This window comes from Cervus canadensis, chromosome 23 (genome assembly GCF_019320065.1).
Source record: "Cervus canadensis isolate Bull #8, Minnesota chromosome 23, ASM1932006v1, whole genome shotgun sequence".
NCBI classification, from domain to species: Eukaryota; Metazoa; Chordata; class Mammalia; order Artiodactyla; family Cervidae; genus Cervus; species Cervus canadensis.
Genome location: NC_057408.1, coordinates 19,401,816 through 19,422,981, shown reverse-complemented (window position 1 = coordinate 19,422,981; position 21,166 = coordinate 19,401,816). Strand labels below are relative to the sequence as shown.

The following is a 21,166-nucleotide window of genomic DNA, read 5'->3' as shown; positions in this document are numbered from 1 at the left end:
TCCGCGCCGCCGCGCACACCCCCGCCCGGCCAGGGCCCCGAGCAGACCCCAGCCCGGGCCTCCACTGCCCCGTCCCCCGCAGACCCCCGCCCCCGTCCCCACTTCCCCGTTCCGCGTGGACCCCCGCCCCGGCCCCCACTGCCCCGTTCCGCGTGTACACCGGCCCCGGTCCCCATGCCCCGTTCCCCGTGGACCCCCGCCCAGGCCCTCGCTCCCCTCGCCCCAGCCAGGACCCCACTCCCAGACCAGGCCCTCACGCCCGGGCCAAGCCCCCCCCAACATCTCCTCCCCAGGGCGGCCCCACCCCCAGCTCCATCCCCCACTCGCTCCGGCGAGCCCGATCCCTCCCCAGCTAGACCCCCTCCGGCCCGCACGGACCCCCGCCTTTGTTACGGTGCGAAGTTGGGCCGTGGGTCCCCGTCTCTTTCACTTCTTGGGTTACAGTGCAGGCGTGTGACGTCCGCTCCACATGACGGGGGCGGGGGGCGGGCGCCGGGGGGCGGGGGCGCAGGCCGGGCCCTCCCCCCTCCCCGCCCCTCCCGCCCCGCCCCCGGCCCTCCCCCAGTGAGCCAGGCCGCGCGCGGCCACCGCCCCCTCCCCCGGGGCGGGCAGGTAAGCGCCCCCGCCCCCGCCCAGCCCCCGCGCCCCCCGGCGCCCCGGGCCCCGCGCCGCACCCCGGGAGGAGCAGAAATAGGAATGATTTAATCCAGCGATACCTCCCTCTGCTACCCATTCCTCCATCCGCGAGCTCACAGAGATGGGGGGCGGGGGGGAGGACCGAGTCGTACTCGGATTGGGGGTCGGGAACGGCCCGGGCGGGGGGCGCGGGGCTGGACACCACCTCGTCGCCCAGTTAGGATCTTGTCGCCCGGGATCGCCCATGGACCGTACAGGTGACCGCTGCGCGGCCCCGCAGCCGGATACACCGCGCGTGGACCAGGCCGGGGCGCAGGTCCCTCCCAGGGAAGGTCTCCGGGAAGGAGTGGGCACGAGTGGGGCCTTAACCGTTCCCCGCAGCACCGCCGTCCGCCCCGGGGCGAAGCGGCGCCGCGGCTCCAACACTGAGCAGATGCTGCGCGACCAGTCGGCCCGCACACTTCCACACGCCACCACCACTCATAATCCGAGGGAAGTGGGTGCCGGGCTAAACCGCAGGAAACGCGGGGCGGCCCGGGACGCTCTCCGCGCGTGAATGTGCGCATTGTGTGCGCGCGCGCGCGGCCAGCGCTGCGCGTTCGTCACTCGGGTGGGCAGCGGAACTTTCCCTGACCGTGAACTGGTCACATTCTAGGCTCTGCCACGGACGGAGTATCAGCAGCCAGGGAGAAAATAAAATCTTAAGTTGGAAGGTACACGCTGCCCTTCACTTTTACAGCCAACACCAGTGTGAACAATTCCCGATCTCGCTACGCTTAGCGCCGGGCGAGTGGGCTCCAACACTCCAGCCCCAAGAAGCGGGGCGCGCCTGTCGCGTGGGAACGAGACGAGAGGAACCACACATTTCGATAATCTCTGAGAAGCATAATCACATCACTCCTTGGCTTCCCCTTCTGCAGGTTTCGCCTTGAATCCGAAAGCACCTCCGATGCCCATTCTTTACAGGAGGACACTCAGAGAAACTGCTGAGTGCCTACCTAGCTGCACAGACTCGGATAAAAGCGTGTCCACGTCTACAGCTCACAACTGTGCAAATCCGGAGCCTACGGGTGCTCGGGGCTGGTCGGACTTAACAGTGTGCAGACACATGGGCGCATGCACGCGCGCGCGCGTACACACTCACACCCCAAATTACCTCCGGGATGGAGAAAGCCGCTGCGGATTGGCCAGAAGAGCCGTCACTCACACCCAGGGGGCAGGGAGACTTTGCAAGGCTGTTTCCTTTCTCCCCCCCCCCCCCCCTACCGTTTCATTTATTGGTAAAACAACAGCAGAGCTCTGAAAGTTAGCCATCTGCGCCGAGAGTTTGCCTTCTTTAAGGACGGGGGCGTCAGACAATATCCATTTAAATATATTTTATACTTCCACAATGGATGAAAGGGAAAATTAGCAATCAGGGTGGGGGCGAAGAGGAAGCAAGCTGTGAAAAGGAGGGGTCATGGGTAGGGGGGCGGGTAGTGGACGCGGGATGAAGTTGTCCTCAACACCCAAAAGGGACTTTGACCTTTCACTGATCTCGAAATTAAAAAATGTTCTTCACAGGTCAGAGTATCACCATCGCCGGTTCTAATTTATGAATTCATTATTTTAATTTTATTATTTAAGCATGCGCCAGTCACAGTGTTTCCTTAAGAAAGAACTGACCTATTTTTGGCTGGAGATAAACGATCATGTTAACAGATGTTAATCTTGTAATCTGTTTTTCCTGTAAGCACTTTACATACCCGAGTTCCAGACCTTAAAAATAACATCTTTTCCAAAAAGACCTGACGTCACAATTCACTCCCTGAAAAAGCACTCCCCCTCTCCAGTTTTTTTTTTCCTCCGCAATGATTTCAGAGACATTAAATCTTTTTCACTTTATAAATGCTGATTTGTTCTGCCTCAACTCCCACGAGCTTTTATTTGCATTTCAAATTCCACAGGTTACACCAGTCGCCTTTTCAAAAAATGTAAACCAACAATGCAGCAGCAAATGGCTTTTTGTGCATCTGGATTAAATAAGGCACAGGATGAATATATTTGAAAAAGAGGGCTGAGCAAGTTGATCTCTGCACACCCGGAGACCAATTACTTCTTTATCAATAAGCCCAGCGGAATGAGTAGGATACAGACACACAACCCAGAAGCTCCTGGTCAGATCCGGGTCTGCAGCCGGGAGCTTGTTAACGCCGATAATAACCGCGGCTGACGAACAGACCCACACTTTTCGAGTAAAAGACTCAATTTCCCTGGTCCCTAATAGCAGGGGTCCACCGGCCCCCCAGCCCACCACCGCTGATTGTCACCGTACACCAACCCTCCTCCACGAACCACTGTTTTAAATACCCAGCTCGGCTGGCTTTTAACAAACTTATTCATACAAAGTTTCTTTAAAACTTCACGAGGCAGTTTAATCTAAATAATGATCGTAACTCCTCAGTAGGTTAGCTCTCCCTGGAAATGGCAGACCAGGCGATTTTCCGACCCGACCCTCCCCTCCCCAAATACACACACCCCAAGTATTCTTTCCTAGTGTATGCCCGGGTGTGAATCGCGATCAGTACCATCCCCACCCCTGCTCCCACCCTTGGCAGGCTGGGTGCATCTCCGAGGAGCCCCCGCCTGCCAGACCCCCTCCCCACCGCTCCTCAGAGTCATTGCAAGAACTCTCGCCCCCACCCCCACCCCTGCCCTAACTTCCCTTCAGAGCTCTCACTTCTTTTAACATTAGGGTCACTTCTGCGCTCCCAGCTGACGGGCAGGGAGCCAGGGGAGGGGGAGGCAAAGCGACGCCCCTCCCGCAAACCTGTCCCCGAGGCTGCCGCGCTCGCTGCCCACAGGCAACGACCCCATCCGCCGAACCCTTAATAACTGAAGCGGCTCCTCGGGCCCCGCAACCCCATCACCCACCTTCATTAGCCGGAGCGTTTTACTTTAAAGTAAGGCAATTTGCTCTTTGTCTGCTAATGGATGGAGAGCGCATCCGAGCTCCCCTCCTCCCGCGTCGCCTTTGACGAAGTGTACAAAGCCAGCGCCTCCTCCGCGCTCCCCTCCGGCCCCCACCCCGCCCCTCCACTGCGGTAAAAGCCACCTCTCCGGCGCTCGCCCGGCCGCCTGAAGTTGCATCTTCCCTCTCCCGGAATTGCGGAGCGGAGCAACTACCCACCGGGGAAGCGAGCAGCCCTCCCCGCGCCCCGGAGTCCCTCACCGGCGCCCCCAACCCCCGCAGCGCACGCCGGGTCCCCCACACGTCGAGGCCTGGTCCCCGCGGCCCCCGCCCCCGCCGGCCCCGCCGCGACCCCACCGCAGCCACTACCTTGCAGGGGAGGCGGAGGCCGGGGGAGAAGGACGCGCACGCCCCGCGCCTCTGAAGGTGAAGCCGAGCGCCCGAGGCGCGGAGCCGAGCGCTGCACTAGACCGACCGCGCCAGCTGCGCCCGGGCGCGGGGGACGCGCGAGGGCGCGCGGGGCCCGCCACGCGCCCGGCCCCCTCCCCGCGCCGCTCGCTCGCGCCCGGGACGCGCCCGCCCCGCGGGGACCCCGGCGCCGGCCGGGCTCCGGGGGCTACGCGGCGCAGGGAGGGGGCCGGGCCCCAGCAGCCGGGCGCAGGCCCGAGGCTTCCCCCAGCACCGGAATGGTCTGCCCTGTAGGAAACGCACACGCTCCACTATTGTCTCATCAGCACAAAGTTCTGCCACACTGCGGGGAAAGTCTGGAGGCTCGCGATGACTCAGACACAGATAATTCTTCCCCTAATAGCACTGAATCACGATCCCAGCGGCTAGTTGTCGCCCCTGCTTCCCGAGGGCCAGCGCTGCCGCAGATCCAGTTAGGGGAAGCTGTTGACGCGCACACACGGATATACACACGAGCACGCATCCATACGTGCAGGCGTGCTGGGGATGCATTTCCAGCCGACTCGGGCACCTGAGCGCTAAGCCTCGAATCCAGATTTATACTCGGATATCCTTCCGGTGGTCCCAGCCGCGCGTGCTTTACCAACCGCTCGGGGTGTGCGTTTCATCTAACTTCCTGCTAAAGGCGCTTAGGGGAGTCCAGGCGCAGAGTATCTGCAGATTAACAGCAGATCAAGATGGGGTCCCACTGGGAAGACTTCAGAACTAGCGTTCTGCTGGATATCAGTTTTAAAATATCACCTTTTTCCCCCCCTTAAATCCTTGAAAAGTTTCAGTGTGATTTTTTTTATTTCAAACTCCATTCTCTCATCTCAGCTACTTCTCTCCGTGGGCCATAGTTAGTTGCACTAAGTCTGGGAATAGAAATTCCAGTTTGACCCCAGAAAGCTTCCATGGGGTGGGGGGAGGGAGTGGTGCAGAAGGAGAAGGGGCGGGAGCGGGCAGATGGAGGGGAAGGCGGGGACGAGGCCGGGGGAGGCTCTGGGAGCTGGAGCCCCCCACCCCGAGCCCGCGGTGACGTAGATCGGGGCGCGGGGTGAGGCAGCCCTCGCCCACCAGGCTTCGGGCAGTGTTCCGCTGACCTCGTGACGATCGGCGGTGGACATGGGTTCCATCCAGGACCCTGACTGCGCTCTCGGGGGAGGCCGCGCCTCAGTCCAGGCGTTACCTTCCGCCGTGGCATTTCTCTCGGTGCCTGACGTTCGCTAACGTAACCGGCTGCTGCAGCTCGGGGCCCCTCCAACTTAGGGCATTTGCAACAGAAACTACTCCGGACGCGCGCCAAGGGAGGGGCTTGTGCCTGCAAAGCTGGACGCTCAGCCAGGGCCATTCTGCATGTGTGCAATGTGAGTGCAGCCTGCATGCATGTGGGATGTGTGTGCATGTGCGTGTGTTTCCACGCAGGAAGGGTCTGGGGCGGGGGGAGAGACAGGGAGGGAGCAAGAGGGCTGAGAAGCTTCGAGAGAAGGATCCCTGTTTATAAAATATGATTAATGATCTGCACTAACTCCGAGAGCGGGCTTGGCGAAGGTCGTTGACAATTCTTACAGCTTTCAGCCTGAATGCCTAAGTGCGATGTATTCTTGATCAGATTTAAGTCCGATTCACAGAAAATTATTGAAGTGCCCACCGTTCTTTATAATGCAGAGTAAACATGCACAAATAAAAGTGTCACGAATTGCAACTGACGACATGGATATTAATGTCATATAGAGACATACTGTCACACATATATATTTGTGGACACCCAAAGAGATTAAAATTTGCATACTGGAAGCTTTAATATTTTTTTGTCGTATTTTGAAATGGATGTGAATCCATGGTGAAAATCCTTGGGTCTGTTTAAGACAACAGTATTGCAATAATAACTTCCATGTGTGGAAAACTGACAAGTTAGACCAACAGTCAATGAACAAAATTTCTGCACTCCTCCTCATAAAATTGTGATTTTCCTGACTTGACTTCTTTCTCTCACCCGCTTATCACCCACATATGATTTCACTCAGGGTCATGCGGATTCTGCAATAATATTGATACTGTGCTTTTAAGAGATTTCCTTTCTACCCGCTTCTCTACAATGCATGCAGAATCTGAGAATGTAACTTGAGAGGCAGGAGGTACATCGTGGAAAATGGCAGCTTGAGGGCCAGGACGGTTTTGTTACTGTTGAGAGCGCCATTCTCGAGCCCAGTGTTTACAGTACTGTCTGTTTGTCAACACACGATTTAAAAAATGGCATGAAAACAAAATATCTGAGTTCTTATACCACTTCTGCAACATGCTTGGTGTTGTCAAAATGTCAACTGTTTAATATCTTCAAATATTAAACTTTTGCGGACTTTTAAGTCCCCACCAAAGATTAAGAACACTGTTTTTCACAAAATGTAACTCCCTGAAATCCCCCAAGAGAAGTTCATTTTGGAATGTCTAAGTAAATTAGAATATTTGGGTGGAAAGAAGTCAGCAAGTCGAATGGACTAATGTTTATTTATAATTTTATAACAAACAAGAATTCTGGTTAGTGAAATAGATGGAGAAAAATACTTATTTTCTCTTGTTATTGTCCAATGAATTATTTGTACAGGATTGGGGCTCTGTTCCTTTAAGCTAAGGAAAATGGCATTTTAATGAAACAATGTTTAATTGCTTGTCTATGTAAGTCAGGCAATGGTGTGTGATTGTTGGACATTTAGATCGGAAAGGTTCCTAAGAGACTCCACTAAATAGTTAAAAGTGAAAAACAAACAGATACAAAAAAAGAAAATCTTCTGAGAGGCCTTGTCTGTCTGAAAGCTGGAAGTGAAACTGTCTAAACTATAGTATGAAATCTAAGACACACTAAAAATATTTATTAAATATGCATGCTCAAAAATTTAAGTGCACTACTTATTAATGAATATTTAATGTTAAGTCTCTGCATAAATTTCTTGGGATTTTCTAAATTATATCTGAGAAAGGAGAGTGACATTGTGTACCTAAGACCAGAAATAACCTTTAGCTCTCTGAACTAACTTAACTTTACAGATTTCAGAGTGGATTAGAGATATATTTGATATAAATTTTCAACCAGTAGTCCTCAATAAAGGCTGTTTTAAGAACAGTACATATGCTGCCTGCTTTTATACTGTGTGGAGTAGGTAACAATTTCATGTATAAATGGAAAACATTAGTGCAATCCTAACTTGCTGTTTTTTCCTGAAATCTTTCCCTTTCTTAGAACCTGGGGACTCAGAGATTACAACTCTGTGTTTAGATTATGGAGGAAGAGAAAACAGCCCATTAGCATGAGTGGTTCAGTATGGAATTCAGCATATGGTGATCCCATGCCCTGATGGGAGGCAAAATTGTGATAGTCCTTACGAAATTGTTTCAGCCTGCTGGAATCTGAACCTAACCAACAGAGTATTTTTCATTTTGGTGTTGAAAATGATTTCAGTTGTTTCTTAAAGTTTAATTATCTGGAAGGTGATGAATATTGTAGTAGTGAAATAGACACTATACATTTCTCCTAAACACACACATACACACACACACACACCATTATCTCTAATGTGATCCTTGCCCAGGTTCTCCCAGCTTCTCACTGAGCTGCTTCCTCTGGGATCATCTTTTGTGTAACTTTAAGAATTTGGGGTCAGTCTGTCTGAGCTTAGTTGGTCATGGTGGAAACCTGCATGTTGTTTGAAAGACTTTTGTGACGATTTCTTCATCTCTCCATGGTATCTGAGCCTGAAGGCACCTTTTTATGGTGCCTACCTGAATTTCTCAATAGTTTGATAATCAGCCAGTCATCTCTTCCAGATCTGTGCAAAATGGACCCAGACACGTACAGAGAAAGCCTTCCTTATCTTCCCCCACGCCAGAAACCCTAGCCTTCCCAGGGAATCGGCTGTTTAAACAATCTGTCCTGGTTTCCTGCTCGGAGGAAAACTCCACGATGACCCCCTAATCCTATTCTTATTGCAACATGGGTTCTCTTTTACTTTGGGCACCTATTTTGGTTAACGACACAGATGTCATTAATAACTTTTGGTCACAGTGTTCGTGCAGATCCACAGTGGAGGCCAATGCATCATGGCAAACACACTCATAGTCGCAGGGGTTCAGAGGCACGTAGTCTCAGAGTCTGCAGTTTGGGATGACTCCATCAGGAATTCCCAGCAGGCGGAGGCCCTCAGAACTGCTCCTCATTTCAACTTGAATCGAAGGGTCTCGGCAACAGCTGGCTGCAGCAGAGCTGATACAGAATTCCCCAGATGTGGTTCGTGACGGCATGTCTTCATGGAAGGAAAGGAAGTAGGCCGAAGAGCAGTCTTCACTGAAGGAAAGACAGGTTCAGGGAGGACCCCTTGTTGGGAAAGGTTTCCCGTGTTAGAGAAGGGAGGGAGTGTTTTCCTCGGCACCTCTTATAACCCCCACAGTATGTTAATGACTTAACAGATAGGTTGTTATTAACACCAGATGTTCTTACAGCAGCAAAAACCATTGACTTTCTCTGCCCCCAAATCTCATTATGCTTCCCCATGCATCGCTGACTGCATGTGCACGTTGATGCAAACTTTCCTAAGAGAACTGAAAAGAAGATAGGAGAAGCTGCAGCATCTCTTCGGTGGGCAGTCAGATGCACTTGTAATGAGACCAAGGTGGGAACAAATGCTCAGAAACCTTTGCCTGAGGTCTCATCGGGCACCTCATGGAGTACAGTTTGACGGAAAGCAGAATTCAGCATTTACATGGTCGATGGTATTAGAATCAACACAGTAAGAAAAGGAGTTGTCAGGATATGGATGAGTCAGTGTCATAATTAACAAGTCAAGACATTTTGTTGATGAGGAGAGCTGGGTACAACTTTTTTTTAGTGACTTTTTAATCGCATAAAATAGACATAAAATTTTGTTACGACTATTTTTAGTATTTTAGTCTATTTACGTCCATTCAAAGTACATTCGCAGTGTTGAACAACCATCACCACACCACCATCCATCTCCAGAACATTCTTTATCTTTTAAAACTGAAACTCTGTCCCCATCAACCACTCCCCACTCCCCTCCCTGCAGCCCCGGGCCAGAACTCTTCTACTTTCTGTGTCTATGAATTCAAGTCCTCTAGGGAACCTCCTGTAAGTGGGACCTCAAACTATCTGTCCTTCTGTGTCAGGCTTATTTCATTGAGCATAGCATCCTCAAGGTCCATCCATGGTGTAGCATGTAACTAGGTGCAATTCTGCCTTCTTTATAAAAAATGTGGTGTTTATATATACAGATGGGCAAGAACTTTGCCAAATAAACCGATTAACCAAGTGACTATAATCTCAACAAAAACCATTCTAGAAAATTTATCTTCTCTTATCTGGCTGTCTTTGCTTGTCTTTGCCTCCTTAGAAGTTTCAAGAGAAATACAAAAGGAAGCTGCATCTTCTTACCAAACGCAAACCCATGCAGCAGAAACTACACAGAGCAAACCTGAGACTGAATTGAAGTTAACTACTCTCTGGTTAGTATTTTCATGGTTGACTGATGACTTATAACCAGACTATGTCCCCCTTAAAATGGAGGAAGCATATTAAAAATCAGAAAATTAAAAATTAAAACCAATCAAAAGGAACAGTGAAGTTGATATACCAGGAACCTGAGATGAGCTCATGAAGGCAGCCAGGCTTCTGGCTTGAAGGAAAACCACTGGTTAAGAGGGTCTGGCTTTCTGGGGTTGGAACCAGGGCTCCTGTGTGTCTCTGGGACCTCAGGGCCCGGCTGTGAGCCGATATTCAGTTCTGGGACACATGGAGGTGTTTTGGTATGCCCCCCCAGTAGATAGAGAACCCATGGCATTCATTTTAACCTGGGGGCCAAGACGAAATTTTTGAGAGAGACAAGTGGTTGAATCTCTTATTGAATCACTAGCCTGCACTCACTGAGCCACCAGGAAGCTTTTGTTCTTCACAGCAGCATCCTGGTGATCGGGTCGAGTGGGGACATGGGGGAGTCATGTCAGATCGCTGAGACATCTTATACAATGAGCCATTTTAAAAATATTTCAGGTAGGCAGGCATCATTAAAAGCACATGATGACAGAAGTTAAAAAAATTTTTTGATTCTGGTTAATCACAACAGTGCCTGCCTTCCTTCATTCATTCCACACTCCCTACTCTAAGCCAAGTACTAGATTAAGTGCTCATTTAAAAAAGAATATTTACTACAGGGGAACTTACATTTTATGTCGTTTAGTCCTCACAAGAGCCCCACGAAGTAGGCGCCACTATCATCCCATTTCACAGATGCTCAAGGTCAGAGTTGGTGACCGCACCCTGTTGGGAGGGCTGAAGAGCCCAGGGAGAAGGCGGCAAGGCAGCAGCCCCGATGGCGTCGCTAACCCACCCACCAGAGGATTCTAAGGTGGAGCTTCCTAGCCCCAACACAAAGAGGGGATACTATTCTTCACAAGATTTCCACGATCTAAAAAATGAGAAGTCCATTTTTCCACCAAAAAGCATTATGTCCTAATACTCATGTCTAAGTGAAATTTCTCCTATACTCTCTCAAAAAGAAGAGATTTGAGTCTGTAATGGATTGCATTCCCAACAATAGTTTTACCAAACAAACAAAAAATCCATACAGTGTTCCTCACTGTATTTCGGAGGTGAAACTATCAACCTATAATTTAGGAAGAATTTACATGAATTACCTGATATACAAAGTGGGAATTCCATTTCAAGTTATTAGGAACAAGAAAAATGTGCAATCACTTGAAATTGTTTTAATAGTTTATTCATGCGGACAAATGTAAGTTCTTTTCTGACTATGTGTGTTCTTCCTCATCATACAGCTGCTGATGTAATCAATCTTATAAAAGTATACATTCCTTTAATACATTGTTTTAAAATAGCTGAAGGAAAAAAAATAAAATAAAATAGCTGAAGACATCAGAAATGTTATCCCAAACTGTATTAGTACTCTAGGAAAGGGGATCATTTCTAGAACCATTTGTTTTTTCCTCATTTTCCTTTTTTTCTTTCAACTGTCCAAGTCATTTTATTTTTTTGTTATTATTGTTGAAGTACAGTTGATTTGCAATATTGTGTTAATTTCTGCTGTGCAGCAAAGTAATTCAGTTTTATATGACTCAGTGATAAAGAATCCACCTGCCAATGCAGGAGATGCAGGAGACTTGGGTTCGATCCCTGGGGTAGGAAAATCCACTTGAGAAAGAAAAGGCAACCCACTCCAGTAGTCTTGCCTGGAAAATCCCATGGACAGGGGAGCCTGGCAGGCTGCAGTCCATGTGATTGCAAAGAGTCGGACACGACTGAGCGACTGAGCTCACACACACATATAGGTGTGTTTATATATTCTGTTTCATAGTATTTCCCATTATAGTTTATCCCGGAATGTTGGATACAGCTCCCTGTGCTATGCAGTAGGACCTCGTTAGTTACCCATTCTATATGTGTAGTTTTGCATCTAGTAACCCCACCCTCATTGATTTTCAAACACTTGTTTGTCTTCATAAAATTCCACTGGTATAGTTGAGCCTAGCCAAATCTTGGATTTAAACCCTAAACTGCAAATGTTTAAGAAACACTTCCATTCAATACCTGATCTAGAGGTTTTCCACTTGTTGGGAAACATAGGCTCCACCCCCGCCAGGCTCCTTGCCCATGTCCCCGGGCAGAAAAAGGATCAGATTCCCAGGGGCCACAGACCCTCTGGCTGCAGAACTTGTCAGCACTGGCTTCTCCCTGGCAAACTCCGAACTACCCAGCCCTGCCTCCTGCTGCCGGCCAGGCCTCCCCACGGCCCTGGGTTGGCAGAAACTTCTGGGGCATTTGAGTAACACAACACACACTTTCTTCTTTATTTCCTACAGCTTAAGCCCTTTGGTTTCTAAAAAGCCTTTATTTAACATAAATACAGAAAAGATGTGTTACACTGTGAGTTACAATACAATACAATCATCCATGAAGTACCAAACTCTGTTCAAACAAGGTTCATGGACAGACTGACAAATTTACAAAAGCAAGGAAATTCAGAGAGGAGGGGCCGCCATTCAGCGGGGGTCTCCCCGGTGTGCAGCCAAAGTGGGCCAACAGACAGCAGCTTGTGGCTTTCTCTTTTTCGCTTGAGTTTATCATACTTCAGCAAAGTGGGGTGGAGGTAGAAATAAAGCAGTCCTTAAAAATGAAACAGTTTTCTATATGTCATGTCTTTTTTCAAAAAAAGTAAGTTATCCCATATTTACTGGGCAGAAAAAAAAAAGTAAGTTATCCCATATTTACTGGGCAAAAAACAATATTCCACTTTTCAACCTCTCCCCTACACTTTTTTGAGTTTATATTTGCAATTTAGCTTATCTAGTTGTTTATGCTGGGGCTTTCTAGATTGAAGCACAGAAATAACTTTTAGGCAAACTGATCATAAACTTCCATCCTAGGCCTTCTGTTCATTAAGACGCATCACTGAAACATGGTTTCAGCAATATTTCTTATGGTAAAAGACGTTTCTTTAGAACAACACAAAAAAAGTCTAATGGGAAAAAACAATACCTGTATCTGTAAAGTATTATATAGATAACTGTTAAATTTCATCTTATATTTTTATCTTATTTTTGAATGCAAAGATGTGCTTACAGTTACCTCCAAATGAACATTTGATGAAATTTTCTTTCAATCCCAACACCAACAAAGGATTCCGAAAATTCAAGTCTGCGCTGGAAGCAGCTATAATGGAATCAATGTCTCTTTGCCCCATGACACATCATTGTGCTGTCTGACTTCACCCTTCCTTGCTGTGCAAAATTACAGGGAAGTTGATGGTGTGAACACACGACTTATTCATTTCAGTACTATTTTAGTCTTGATTAACCAACAGGGAATAAACACTGAACGTCTACACAAGGGACTGTAGAAAGTTTGGTCATCTAATACCCTGAGAAAAAATATAGAAACTAAGTAAAAAACAAAATTTTGCTCAATAAACACTGCACGAAACACTTATTTCCAAAATGTGATGGGAATTTCATATGTATTAGTCTTGTCCATGCTCAAATGGAGTCATAAAAACCTCATGACTGCTCTCTTTCGTGTGTGGAGATACCTACCTTTGAACTCAAGAGTTAACAGGTAGAGAACGCCATAGACAAGAAGGTAGGAACCATGAATTATAGATGATTCTTTACAAGTGAAAAAAATGAGAGTGTTTGTTGTGGGATGTCTAATCTTCCAGCGACTGAGGCATGTTGTTGTTTTGAGTCTGTGGTCCCCATGCCAGCTGTGATCAGAACAGAAGACCATCATTCCTTCTGAAGTAGAAGTAGAGAGTTTGTCTATGGAATTACAATAATTACACATGCTACATTTTGTAAAGTTTATTCCATTTAGTTTAATTCTGCTCACAGTGGCAAAGTGAAATGACTCATAACTATTAACTCCTGAAAAGTTGAAAACTCATAGCAAAGTGGTTATGCTTCTTTGTGGCGCAGTCATTTAGAAGCAGAATTGTTTTGAATTCATATAATGTGTTAAAGAATCGTGTGTCTACAAGTAGATCTCTTAAAATCCATTGGTCCCATGGACACAGGAAAGATTTTCCTCCAGTTGTGTCGCTCTGCCCTGTTATGAAAGTTTAGGGCAGAATAATATCCTTGTTCTGGGCTCCCCCCGTGACTGAATCCTCCTGCCAATGCAGGAGACGGGTTTGATCCCTGGGTCAGGAAGATCCCCTGGAAATGGAAATAGCAACCCACTCCAGTATTCTGGCCTTAAAAAAAAAAAAAGCCCTAGGACAGAGGAGCCTGGTGGACTACAGTCCAAGGGGTTGCAAAGAGTCAGACATGACATGAGTAACTGGGCACACATGTCCTTGTTGTATTCTCTATAAACTGGACACAAAGGAATTTTATTTTATTTATTTATTTGGAGACAAAGGAATTTTACTAAGAGTGGTTGATTCTTTCGCTAGACAAGATTTTCTTGCAAAATATGGCAGTCGGTGATGAGCTGCAAATTTGGAATAATTCCTGGTAGGGGTCAACTCTCTCCACCAGTGTCAATGCCATGCATGATAATAACCTGAACACTCTTCAAAAAAGAAAAGAAAAGAAAAAAAAGAATGATATTCAACAAAGTTGAAGAGACTAGTGGAACACAAGGAACAGCTGACTTTAAATACACACACTACCAGTAAAACCACATGCAAGCTGAAAGGCCCAGGTCATGGGGACAGCAGAAGGAAGGTGGACTTCACTCAGGGCCCTGGGCGGCCACCAAATCACTTTCAACAACAGAAGGACACGATCAGACATGTTCCTAAAGACGACTGATCAGTGAGAAGGAAGATCTAGTGGCTGAGAAATCCATTAAGAGCTAAGTTCTCACCAAACTTGAAAATCAAAATCCCGAGGTTGGGCAGGAGATGAGGGTCCAGAAAGGACACTGGGAAGGAGAGAGAAAGGCCTGCGGAGTGCTGTCTGGGGGTGGGAGAGGCCGCCTGGGGAAGACAGAAGGGCCGAAGGGGTCAGACCCCGCCGCGCCGTCAGATTCAGAGACCTGGGAGAGGCTGCCGGGAGGGGCTGGCGGGGAGACCCTACGTGGAAGGGCGTTGGGGTCCAGGCCCAGGTCTCTCTAGCTCTGTGGTCCTGATGAGTGTGTCTGACAGGACGCAGAGGTGTCGGAAGAAGTGACGACAGGATTCTGGAGGCTGAAGACACACAGCAAGGCCCCAGGCTTCTGGAACACCACCGTGTGTATGGCTCCCAGAGCGGACGCGACAGGTGAACACGGTCAGCGTCGTGCAGGCGTGGGAGCACCAGCCTGGGCTCCGCCGGCCGCCCTGCGCCCAGCGCGCCCCGGGACCTCTTCTCCAAAGGCCCGTCCGAGGCTCTGCACGTCCTGGCTGCTGGGCCGCCCGCCCCAGCGTTTGTCCTTCTGTCCTTCAGCCCCGAGACCCATCCTGACACTCACTCTAGACCCTGCATCTCCTTCTGTGGATGTCTCTGCTGCCTCCCTAGTGAAAATCCCCCCAAAATGTAGAATTGGAGCTGTATGTTTTCCTCTCACTAAGCTTTGGCCAAGCTCAGGGCCTGGATTATTCTTCTGAACCACAGACTAAAGGAAATTTAAAAAAAAAAAAAAAAAAGTTTAAAAGAAGATGAGGGAGAGAAGCAGGGATGCCTAGACAAACCAGAAATAAAACATGTTACTACATTAAGTTGTAAAAAGTATTAAAAAACCTATCTGCAATAATAATCTCCTCAAATGTCAAGACCAGGGGAGAGAAATTAAAACAAACTTGCTGGGAGCCCCTGGAAGTCCAGGGGTTAGGACTCGATGCTCTCACTGCCCGTGTTCAGGTCCAGTTGCTGGTTGAGGAACTAAGCTCCTGCAAGCCGCACAGCGTGGCAAAAAAGGAAAGGAAAACACATGTCAAGATTTTTGTTTATTTTGGACAGATAAAAGAAGCATTCATATACGTGTTCAAAATTTAGGAGTAACAACTTGAAAGGGAATCAAAAGGAGGAAAATTTGCTAAAAACTAACAGATATTTGGAGAAATCATGATAAACAGAAAATACACAGAGTAAAAAGGGTTTGTATTAAGATTGAAAATAAATGAGAAGTGAGAGTCTAAGATCTAGTTATATGCTATATCATGAGAGACAACTATATAACAAAACAAGAAGTATGAAAGAATGGACATCCAGCAAGTATTAATAAAAATGAATTAAATGTAATAATAGAAACAGTAGATAAAATAGAATTTATGATGAGAAGAAATAAAAGGGATAGTTCAAACTGGTAAAAGTAACAAGAAGATTAAAGTCATGGATATTTAGATACCTAACACTATAAAGCAAGCACTGAGAAATATCAAGAAAATAGACAAATCATCAGTTATATTAAAGGACTTAACACACATATAACAGAAATCACAGGGTGAAGAAACAAAAATAGTTGAGAATGACACAATTCATAAGGTTGAGCTAATATGGAATGTTGTAGCTAATGAAGGGAGAAGATACCCGCTCTTCAAATAGTTAGTTTTGAAGTCATAATGACTTCAAAACAGTCATTTTAAAGAAGAGAAAAAAAAAAAGCCAGGGAAAACTACAGATAAATTCCAAATTGCAGAAATCATACATTTTTCTGAGCCATATGCAAACAACTTTGATGATACAGAGCTAGCCAACCACCTAGTATAAAAAAATAATTTAAAATTGAACAAAAATTTAAAATACTTTATATAATATAAATTTAAACATTTTTAAAAGAAAAACCAGTTGAAAATTACTACTTAGAAAAAAAAAAAAGAAATAACAGCTCTGCATATCAAAGTCTTAAATAGGAATACATTTATTATAAACTACATGAACTAAGGTTTCAACTCAAGAAGCTGTCTAAAAAAATGAAATAAAATCAATCTTAAAAAAGTAGAAGAAAAAGAGTAAAAGTCAAACAACTTAATGAGGCAGATAAAAATAATAGTAATAATTGAGTTCAACAAAAAAACTAAAAAATTTAACAGATAAACATTGGCAAGTCTAATCAAGAAACAGAGAAAATACACATAATCAATCATTTGGAATAAAAAATATGAAAATAATTTTAATTATAGAAGAATAATGTGTTTATATCAATAAATTTAACAATCCAAAAGAAAAAATTTTTAAGGAACATAAGTTACCAAATTTGGCTTAAAGAATAAGTGGCAACCTTCAATAAATAAGTGATTACAGGAGAATTTGGAAATAAAGTCAGATCTATTATAAATGCATAAGATTAAATGGTTTTATGGAGTTGGCTCAGTTAAAATTTTTAATTTTTAAATTGCAGAAATAAGAGATGCCCCTTTGAAATAAAATATTCAAGCATATGTAGGTATATATAGTAAAAAGATTAGCTCCCCACCCCCTCCTTTATCCAAATGCCAAAGCCTAGGATTAACCTTATTAACTGCAAACAGGCAAATATGTCTCTCACTATATATATGGTCTTGCCTGGTGGCTTAGATGGTAAAGAATCTGTCGGCAGTGTGAAAGACCCAGGTTCAATCCCTGGGTCAGGAAGATGGGTATGTCTTTTACAAAAAAGAGATGTTGTAGCACATATAGTTCCACACTTACTGTTTAACTTCAACCACATATCATGACATCATCCTTGTCATGACATACACACAGAATCCATCTGTGTGGATGCACCACAATGTACTGTGGAATACTTATGTTCAGTGCTCCCTGGCTTCAAAGACGTAAACATCCATAGACGGTCATCCAACAACCTGGAAAAATCTCTCCCACCAGACTGTTTGGGAAAAGTCTTCATGTGAAACAAGAGAACAGGTTCCTTGTTTTGGCTGCCCACAAGCACTGGGGGAATGATCAAGTCCAGGGTGCAGACTAATAGTGAAAACCAATTTGAAGTAAAAACTCTCCAGGTTAGCCTGACCATTTAAGAAATATACACATACCCACCCAAACCCTGCCTTTTTTTCTGTATAAAGAATTGCTGATCATGTTTCTCCTTCAGGTCAGGACCAACCTACACCTCCTGCTGGGAGGACTTAGGCAAGTTCTACCACCCAGGTGTCTACCATGATGCTCCAAGTTCCACCACTGACAAGTGTTCACTTAGTCCTTCTGCGTGTTCTTTCCCCCCATGTCATTCACTGAAGTGCAAACACCAAGAGAGTGTCCAGCCATGTCTTGATGAGCCATGATCCCTTTCTGAGGTCTTGGGATGAGAACTAGAAAGAATGAGATCCTTTCTTGGAAGGACACACGTGGAAAAAGAAGACATCAAACATGGAAGTGAGGCTGGGTCCAAACTGTGGGGATTCTACCAGCTGCCTATGGAAGGTCACGAACGGCAGAGCCACAGACTCTAGGAACACTAAGAATAGGACCAATTTATCTGACTCTTTGTGACCCCATAGACTTAGCTCACCCGGCTCCTCTGTCCATGGGATTTTCCAGGCAAGAACACTGGAATGGATTGCCATTTCCTTCCCCAAGAAGACTGATTAGTTAAAGTTTCTTTACACTTTCTTTACAATATCCCCAGATTTATTAGAAGGGATATGAATCATGTGTGACCACTGCAGTATTGTTCCTACTTCAGATTTACATTCTCTTCCTTTACCATTTTGTTGGAGGGAATTCCCTGGCCATCCAGTTGTTAGGACTCCGTGCTTTCACTGCTGGGGCCTGAGTTCAATCCCAAGAAGGGGAACTAAGATAGTTCCTGGTAGCTGAGTGGTGCAGTCAAAAAAAAAACCCAAACAAACAGAAAAAAACATTTTATTGGAATCATCCAAAAGCCATGCTTCCCTGCTTCATATTGAAAATGTTAGGATGTTTTCAACAAACGGTGGTGGGACAATTGGATATGAACTTTCTAAAGAATGAAGGTAGATTCCTTCCTTAAGTATACCCCAAAATTAACTCAAAATGGATCATAGACGTAAATGTAAGTGCTGAAACTATAAAACTCTCAGAAGAAAATACGTATTAAATCATCATGAACTTGAGGATGGGCAGTCTTCTTAGATATGACACCACATACAAAAGCACATACAAAAGCAAAAACAGGCTAATTAGATCCAATCACAATGACAACAGACACTATCAAAAAAGTGAAAAGAACTCACAGAATGAAAGAAAATATTTGTAAATCATATACTGATAAGGGACCTGTGTATGGTATATGTAAGGAAGGCTGACAACTCAGTAATTCAAAGACCAATAACCCTATTTAAAAATGGGCAAGGAATATGACCAGATATTTCTCCAAGGAAAGTATGCAAATGGCCAAGAAACTCAAGAAAAGATGCACAACCTCAGTAGACATTAGAGAAATGCCAATCAAACCCACAACAAGATACCATGCCATACCCACCATGAGAGCTAAAATGAAAAGAGAGATAATAATAGCAAGTGCGGGCAAGGATGCGGTGAGTTCGCACTGCTGGTGGGAATGTAAAACGATGCAGTCACTTTGGAAAACAGCCTGGCAGTCACTCCAAAGGTTAAACACAGAATTACTATGACCCAGTCATTCCATGTGGATGCTCAGAGTCATTGCTCATAACAGCCAAAAGAGGGAACAGTCAAAGGTGTTCCATCGATGAGTGCATAAACAGTGTGTGGTACAAAAACACAGTGAAACACTATCCAGTCATGAAAAGGGAATGAAGCTGACATTCACACCATAGCCTGGCTGTTCCTCTGAGCAGCGTATGATGCATGGGGGAGGCCAGGCACCAAAGGCCATATAGTGTACGATTCCACTCACGGAACATCTAGAATAGGCAAATCCATCGAAAGTGGATGAGGGGTTGCCAGGGGTGGGGGATTTGGGAGAAAAGGGGAGGGGATGCTGACAGGTGTGGGGTGATGAACAGGTTTGGGTTCCAGACAGAGGTGATGGTTGCACTCCACTGTGTACATGACAAAATGTACCGAATGTACATTTAAATACTGCATGTACATGCAGTGTACAGCTTAAATAGGTGAGTTATGTGACATGTGAATTATATCTCAATAAGGTTGCTAAAAAAATGTCAGGGTCATTATCAATGGTCTTGGTCTGTTATGTACAAAAAGGGATTTAATGGCCTGATAAATGATGTATCTTCCTAGGTATTATATTATATTACAAGTAATTTTTTCTCATGTGCCCCACTTCCTTGATCTTCTGGTCATTTAGAGAAGGACCAATGTCACAGTTGTGAAGAGAGACAGCCTGGCACCTGAAGGAGAAAGATGGAAGGAATGGCCTCTTGCCCTGACTTTGCTATGACCAGCTGTGTGACCTTCGGCAAGTCACTTAACTTCTCTGGGCCTTACCTCATCTGAAAAATGAGAAGCCTGAACTAAATAAATTCACCCACATTAGAATTCTGTGATTCAGATTTAAAAAGGCATATGTAAATATAAACATAATTATGAAAGCAAACCATATTGTATTTGTTATTTTTTTTAATATGTAACAACGTGTGAATCAGTGTTTGTCTTGTATGATGGGTTATATTAGTGTTTTACCCTGGTATGTTTCTCAGTTCTTCCAGAACACAAGAATATTTAATTTTATTAAATTTTTAACCCTTTACTATTATTATTATTTTATCAATAATTTAATTTTAATATTTAATCCCTTGAAAAAATATTTTAGGTGTTGAATTGCATGTATTAAAATGTGATAACTTGATTGAAATACAAGTCTGTTAAATCTACAAATACAGATGCAAGACATTTGTGATTTTTCCAACCCTTGGGTTTTTTTAAAGTTGGAATTTTCTATAGAGAGTTAAGCTTTCTTTGTTTAAATGTGTTCTTGGTTTTCAGATTGATTATAGTCCTCGGCGCATAGCTTTGATTCTCACAATGTCTGTGCATGTGCTAACTTAATTTACACAGACACAGAGAAAGAGGGGCTCTTAGTACATCTTTCCCAATAAAAGGGAATAAGTAGAAAAATACTTCATCCTGCACTTTCATATGCAAAACCTGATTATATGCAATAGGTCTGCACTAATGACAAGACGAAAGCTGTGGTAAAATAATTTATGATATACATTCAGTCATGTTCCAATGAAGGAAGTAGTCAAATGGTGATGACTGCTTTAAGTTTAAATTTCCAAACCAGGAAACTATGAGCTCCATGAGGCAGAGAGAACACTTTAACGGAAAAGATTTTTTTAATTGAAGTATTTTTAGTGTGTACGTTTGAAATGACGTTATATCTCCATGAGCTTGAAACAAAAGTCATATATTTTAACCTTAGATACAAAAGAGGAAAAAGATATGTCCAAATAACCAGTTTTCCTAATTAAAGACCAACTGATTTCGGGGGGGGTGGGGCGGTGGGGGGAAAGCCATGTATTTTTTAAATAAGTGAATGAAAATATAGTTGAAGATCTAAAAACTGTTAACTATGGCAAGAGTCTTGGTGGATTTGGGACTGGAGGACATCAAACATCTACCCACATGTGCCTCCATATGTTTGTTCATTAGGATGGGAAAACTGATCTGGAGGTCAGAGAGGGCCTCAGAAGCAAAGCGTCCACAAGTGGCTTTTCCTCTAGGAGGAAAATAGCCCCTCGCAGCTTGAAGAGGCCAGATAAA

At 45.3% G+C, this 21,166-nt stretch overlaps 1 protein-coding gene and 1 long non-coding RNA gene across 10 annotated transcripts in view; one reads left to right on the top strand and one right to left on the bottom strand.

Moving 5' to 3' along the window:
- ZNF516 (zinc finger protein 516) overlaps positions 1-5,247 on the bottom strand; it is a 99,397-nt gene extending 94,150 nt beyond the window's left edge. For 4 of the 9 annotated variants that reach the window (XM_043443667.1, XM_043443676.1, XM_043443674.1 and 1 more), the window contains exon 1: positions 3,550-3,698. The gene's annotated coding sequence lies outside the window, so the exon portion shown is untranslated. Of the gene's footprint in view, positions 1-378; positions 478-1,634; positions 3,103-3,549; positions 3,699-3,955; positions 4,152-4,297; positions 4,492-5,136 lie in introns of those variants that run through there. The other 5 variants (XM_043443671.1, XM_043443672.1, XM_043443668.1 and 2 more) reach the window with 5 other exon arrangements.
- Positions 5,248-5,262: 15 nt separating this feature from the next.
- On the top strand, positions 5,263-19,997 carry LOC122425357. The gene is made up of 3 exons (XR_006264824.1): positions 5,263-5,400; positions 9,436-9,547; positions 19,749-19,997. It is a non-coding gene; the product is annotated as an uncharacterized LOC122425357 (long non-coding RNA).
- The last annotated feature ends 1,169 nt before the right edge of the window (positions 19,998-21,166 follow it).